This window comes from Tympanuchus pallidicinctus, unplaced genomic scaffold (genome assembly GCF_026119805.1).
Source record: "Tympanuchus pallidicinctus isolate F22 unplaced genomic scaffold, pur_lepc_1.0 scaffold1, whole genome shotgun sequence".
Classification (NCBI taxonomy): Eukaryota; Metazoa; Chordata; class Aves; order Galliformes; family Phasianidae; genus Tympanuchus; species Tympanuchus pallidicinctus.
Window position 1 is genome coordinate 106,109,710 of NW_026294618.1, and position 6,158 is coordinate 106,115,867.

A 6,158-nucleotide genomic window follows, 5' to 3' on the forward strand; every position below is an offset into this window, starting at 1 on the left:
GCACGTAGCTGCCTGCTGGTGAGTTAGGTATCCTTTACACGCATTTCTTTCTCTTCTGACTGCAAGAACAACTCAGCCTTCTCCATTAGACAATTCTCAGATATTAATTGCAGGTTTATTAGCTGGCTCAGAAGTGTTCATTGGTGTGAGAGCCGTAGGGCCTGGCTTTAAGCAGTGGAAGAGCACCCCAGTGAGCTCGATATGGCTAAGCATTTCCTGAACAGAGCTGCAAAAGAGGTGAGCATCTGGTGGAATTAATGGCCTGTAATTTTTCTGGAGGTGATTGCTGAGTGAGAACTGCTGCAGCAGAGCAGAGATCAGAAGGGTGAGAACAGGTTTTCTTTTTTCACCAAAAAAATGTAAAGCGAAAAAGTCACACATGGAGGCTATCTTAAGGCATTGATATCTCCCCAAAGTTTCAGCTGACAAGAAGAGATTTTATGAAAAATTCAGGTGGGCTTTGCCATTAAATGGCACAGATACTCTGCCTGCCACTTCCAATTTTCTCCCTTAGCTCAACTTTTAACTCTTGTCCTATGTATCTGTTTCAAGTTAAACATATTTTTTCAGACTTTCAACTGAAGTATTTCAGCTGTTTGTATTTCAGCTGTTTCTTACTTGCATCATCTTATACGTTGTTTGTTTGTTCCAATAGTTTGTTAAAATGTACTGGCATGCTGTTGCTTAGGAAGGCTGTCAGTACAGATCTGTTGCTTTACTGCTTCAGTGGAATTAGCCCAAGTTTAGTCATTATTGAACCTCAAGACACCTGCAATGTCACCTACTAAGGAGACACTTGTTAGAGATTGCCAGCCAAGCTCAGAGAAGAGTCTGTTTGTAGTAACATGTTCAAACACAGGCACACCTGTGGGCAAGCCTCGGTGCTGATTCCTCTTTCAAATGATGGGCAAAAGCTGTGAATTATAAAATACAGGGAAATAGGGTTTCCTGTCTTCTTACCAATTCCTGGGCTCCTGTACTAGCTGCAGTGAAGAGAGATAGCAAGCTCATTGGAGGCAGGGGGTGGAAATAAGAAGGAGATGTAATGAGAGAAGTAGATGTGGCACTGATGGGTACATAGCTGGGATTTAAGACCAACACAGGTTTTTTGGGAAGAGTAAAATCTGGAGCCAAAGGTGAGCAAAGAGAAGAATCAAAGAAAATACAAATCCTGAGTTTGGCTATGTAAAGAGAGATTAGAAGGCAAAGCCTGGGGTCTGTGTGAGGGGTAGGAAGCAGTGGGGTATCTTTATTGAGAGCACCGAAGGCAAAAAATGCAAGCAAATGAGAAATGGTGTATTAAGAGCTAAAAGGAAGGCATGTATTAAAATGAGGAGAAAAGTATATCAGCCTGTTGCTTTTTGGGGACCATGTTTCCTGGAAACACAACACTGGAGTCCAATGGAAAAATAGTGAGTAATAGCAGATAATACAAAAGAAAAAGTCTGAATTAAAATTGTACAAACGATTGTTTGGAAAGAAGTGGGGTGTCTGCAGCTCAGGCTGCTTCTTGGGTGGAGGCCGTAGGCGCTGAGAGGTGGGAAGCAGGCCTGGCTGGGCCAGGTCCCATGGCCTCTGCTGCATTCAGTCATGCAGGGCTCAGCTCCTCCCAGGCACGGCAGCCAACAGGCGCCGCTCCCTTGCTGTGCCTGCAGTAAACAGCAGTGTTTTTCTGGAATATCTGCACAACTAGCGTGGGTTTTCAGAGTTCTCCACTAAATGTCTATGAAAAGATTTCCCCATGCTGCACAAGTTGGCTGGATGTTCTTCTCAGGCCTGATTGCCCACTGATATTATCAGATATCAGCGAGATCCTCAGCTGGAGTAAAGCTGCTCTGCTGCATGTAATGAAGTCCTGCCCGCCACAGTCTGAGGAATGCCAATACAGTAGGAAAATGCCTGCCTTAGGACGTGTTTTCGGGTTGGATTTTGGGGCAAACTTTTAGCACAGTTGAAGAGGTGTGTAGGAAAAGACAGGGACATTGTGGAGGCTGTGGCTGTCAAAATAGGTCTTGGTGCTGCGCTGGGACTGGCAGATGGGCTGAGCAGTCCTCTGGGATCCTTCCCACTTCTGTTTTTCTTTGAGTTCAAGGCACTGTAAGGTCAGACTCTCCCCTTTGCTTTTTGCTAATGGCAGTTTTCCAGATGCTTTTATCTATATGCACACATGAGAAAGGTTCTGTCCTGAGGAACTGAGTGAGGCTACCAAATCCAGCCAGCACTCTGACTGCAGGTCTTGCAGGGTTCTCTCTTTGATGCATGCATTCAAAGCCTGCTGTGCACACGAACTTTTTGCAAAATGCTTAAGAACTGTCCTAAGCACTTCTTCACCCAGTGTCTCCAGTGCCACGATTTCATTCCTTGTAAGTATGGGCAAGGTGTTAATATTCTTGGCTGGCTGGCAACCTTACGAATACCTTTGACATCGAGCTTGGCTGTGTTTCTTGTTGGGTCTGCCAAACATTTTTTAGATGTCAAGCTCTGGGATTTATATGCTGGGAAGCACATGATATTCTGAGGACGTAGAGTTAACCAGTTTTGCACAAAATGTGCTAGTTACATAAAAGTCATATTTTAAAATGAAATTGGTGCCTTATGGAAAATCCTAAGTAAAGAACCAGGAACTGGAGCTCTGTTTATGCACAGTGCAGATGCATCCCTAGGGTTGGCTTTGCAGGCTTCTCTGCCCTTGTACGTCACCATGCTTCAAGTTCATCCAAGAGGTAAACAGCTAACTGAATTTCCATCTCCACTCTCCTAAAGAAAATGTTATCTGTGGCAGATTCTATTTTGTTTTCCACTTAGGATGTCTGTCTGAGGATCTCATTTCCAAAAGCCTAGGTAACCAAGTAATGCTAGGCATTTTGAAGCTTAGACTAATGGCTTTCTCCCCAGATCCCCTGAAGTTCCATTGCTTTGGGTTCGTGAGCAGAAGAGAGCTTTATTTGAGGAATACGTCCTGCTCTTCACTTGGTCCACCCGCTCGTTTCACTGCTACTGTTGCTAGCTTTGAACGTCCAAATCCCTCCAGAAAAGGAGGTTGAATTGTCTGTCAAGAGATTGCATAAAAAAAAGACAAGTGGGCCAACTTTTCCATTTGCCCCTAGATTTTGAGCTTTCAGAGAGATGCATTTTCAAGTATTTTTCTACCACTAAGAAAGAAAGTGTATTTTAAGTGTATTTTTTCTCTGATGGATAGAACAGCATGACCTGTAAATAGAGCTGATACTCTCACACAATCACTCGGTGCCAGTAGCTGGGTCTTCAGAAGGAATGTCGAGGATCTGACAATTTCTATTAAAACTGCAAGAGCTGCAACACTCTACTGTCTCTGTCAGAAAAAAAGATGGCTGTGTGATAAAATGCTTATGACCTCTATTGGCAGGAGTTCTCTGTGTGAGCCTCTTCCTGGATCAGAGTCCCCACCAGAGAAGCTGCTGTTGCTCATCATCATTACATTAACGTAACGTCTCCCCTGGTCCCTCAGCTTTACCCCAGAGAGGGGTAAGTCTTTAAAATGAGACAACTGGAAAACTGAATTGTGATAATATGGTCTGGGGGTGGCAAGATGTGAGTCTGTCACAAAAAAATGCTGTTATTTCTGATAACATCTTACCTGGGACAAGGATTGCTTTCAGAGCCTTTGCAACCTCTTGTATCGCTGAAGCTTTCTATATTCATGGTTTGCTGTGTGGACTGCAAGGCTCGTGAAAGGCTGTGTTCAGATGGTGACGTTACCTCACCCCTGGATCAGTCTCTAAGTTGTGCATGGGGAGGTTCAGGCTGGCTGTTAGGAACAATTCCTTGTCCCAAAGAGCAGTGAGGCAGTGGCACAGCTGCCCAGGGAGCAGTGGGGTCACCTGGAGGAGCCTCAGAGCCATGGGATGAGGCACTGAGGGACGTGGGCTGGGGGTTGGACTGGATGATCTCAGTGGTCTTTTCCAACCTTAATGATTGTATGATTAAGTGCAGTGTCTTTCTTTATCAATTGTTATTATGTGCACAATGGAAGTATATTCATTGTAGCTTTATTTTAGTTACTAGAAAGTAAGATATTCCCAAACAACTGCTGAGGAATGGAAGCTCATGTTACCATTCTTGCCACCAGCTTTTCTGAACTGATTAGAAGCTTTTATGAATTTCAGAGTGTGAAGATACATTGGATGGATTTGCCTTCACTGTGGAAGTAGATATGAGTTACTACTAGGCATGTTCCACAATGGAAAGTCTCAATTTCTAGGTGGATGTGGATTCACCCCGGACATGTCTTTGTTTACCTGTAGGATTGCTTCCTGCTTTTTCTTATCAAAGACATTCAGCTGTGAATTAAAATAAAGAGGCAGGCTATGATGTTACTGTCCTTAAGGGATGTGAGGAGGCCTTCTTGCAGTGCTCTGAAGGAGCTGAACAACTCTCCAGGGTTGTATGAAGTAACAGACCTCCTTACATAACTCAGTTGTTAGTTCAACTCCCTTGAAGCAGGGGGAATCAGAGCTACCTGACCTGTTTTGAGTGATGTTTAGCCTGGTTTCTCATAGAATTGCACATCTGTGTCCTTCTCTTCCCTGATATCTTTTGAAACTACTGGCCAAAGTCAACAGTATGTGGTTGGAAGGAAAGATTTTTCAGTGGTAATTAAGCTCTTAGCTTTTACCTAAAAGTAGGAGGTCAGGGAGAGGGTTGGCTGGGTTTGAGCATTTACACTTCTGCTTGTAATCTTTTCACTCTTTCATTCATTCTTTTTTCTCCTTAGGTTCTCTGAGGATTTTAATATGGTTTTAGAAAGAATAAATATCAGAATTCAACTGTTTGACTTGGAGATGAAAGTAAGGCTTAATTTGTATTCACCTGTCAAATGTTGGAAGTGAATGAAGTGTGTGCAGACTTTTTATCTCTAAGAAGGAACCACTGTGATTGTCTGGTTCCCATCACATGTGTTCTCAAAGTTCCATGAAGAATTTCTTCTTCTGGACAGAAGTTTATGCTGAGGCCAGAGGACCACTTTCAGTAATGCACTGTATTCTAAAATTTGCTAGAGACCTCATGATATCTCAGGACATCCCAAAGTGACTGATTCTAGTAATTGATTACTCCCAGAGGTAGAAAATGTGCGTTTCCTTTCCAGTGAATTTATCTACTCTCAATTTCAGTTGGTGGATCTTGTATTTTCCTGATTGATTTAGATCTGAAGTGTATCCTGTATGCAGTACATAGAAAGCCGAGTAGGTCATTTCTTGACCTCTGCTTGATAAATTAGATTAAATATCTTGATTTGATAGATATCATCTTGTAAACCTAGAATCATTTCATATTTCTTTCTGCTCCTTTCCCCATATTCCACCTTTTTTTCCTTCAAAAGTAGCCCTCAGAAGTGGGGACAGCATTCCAGCATACTCACAATAATGACAGAAGTAGCAGCATTCTTCCCTCCTGCAGAACAAATGAGGTAGTTGAGCCAGATCCTTCCCCTGTCATAACATGAAGGTCAGTTGTGAAGATTTCTGAATATGTGAAATTAAATAATTTAGTCTTCCTACCTAAAGAAAATAGCGGTGGAACAGATCATAGAATCATAGAATGGCTTTGATTGGAAGGCAGCTTAAAGCTCATCCAGCCTCAACCCCTGCCATGGGCTGGCTGCCCCCCACCAGCTCAGGCTGCCCAGGGCCCATCCAACCTGGCCTTGGGCACCTCCAGGCATGTGGCACCACAGCTCTGGGCAGCAATGCTAAGGCTTCACTGCCCTCTGAGTGAAGAATTTCTGCCTGACATCCAATCTAAATCTCCCCCTCTGTTAATTTAAAGCCAGTCCCCCTTGTCCTATTGCTAAGATAGAGATGAGCATATCTCTATTGATTTCAGTGACCTTTATGTTAGTTATGAATTGGTTCTCTGGTAATAAAATATTTAGGTTCATCCAGGATAGAAAAATCATTAATGTTTTCACAGAAAGGCCTTCTGAGTTTAAAAAAAAAAACAAAACACAGGGTAAATTCCACACTTTTCAGCATACTGCTTCTTGAAATATGAATAGCTTAGGCATCCTCCTCTGCCCCAGACCAATAAATCAAAAACAAATACAATGTTGTGAAATAAGAGCATTTGTGCCAATGAAATTATTCCAGGGAACGGCAACCAGAGACACAGCGATCTTTCAG

At 43.0% G+C, this 6,158-nt stretch overlaps 1 long non-coding RNA gene across 1 annotated transcript; it reads left to right on the plus strand.

Annotated features, from left to right (window-relative positions):
* The first annotated feature begins 931 nt into the window (after window positions 1-931).
* On the plus strand, window positions 932-5,501 carry LOC128079184 (uncharacterized). Its single transcript, XR_008206011.1, has 3 exons — window positions 932-1,136; window positions 3,386-3,504; window positions 4,754-5,501. It is a non-coding gene; the product is annotated as an uncharacterized LOC128079184 (long non-coding RNA).
* The last annotated feature ends 657 nt before the right edge of the window (window positions 5,502-6,158 follow it).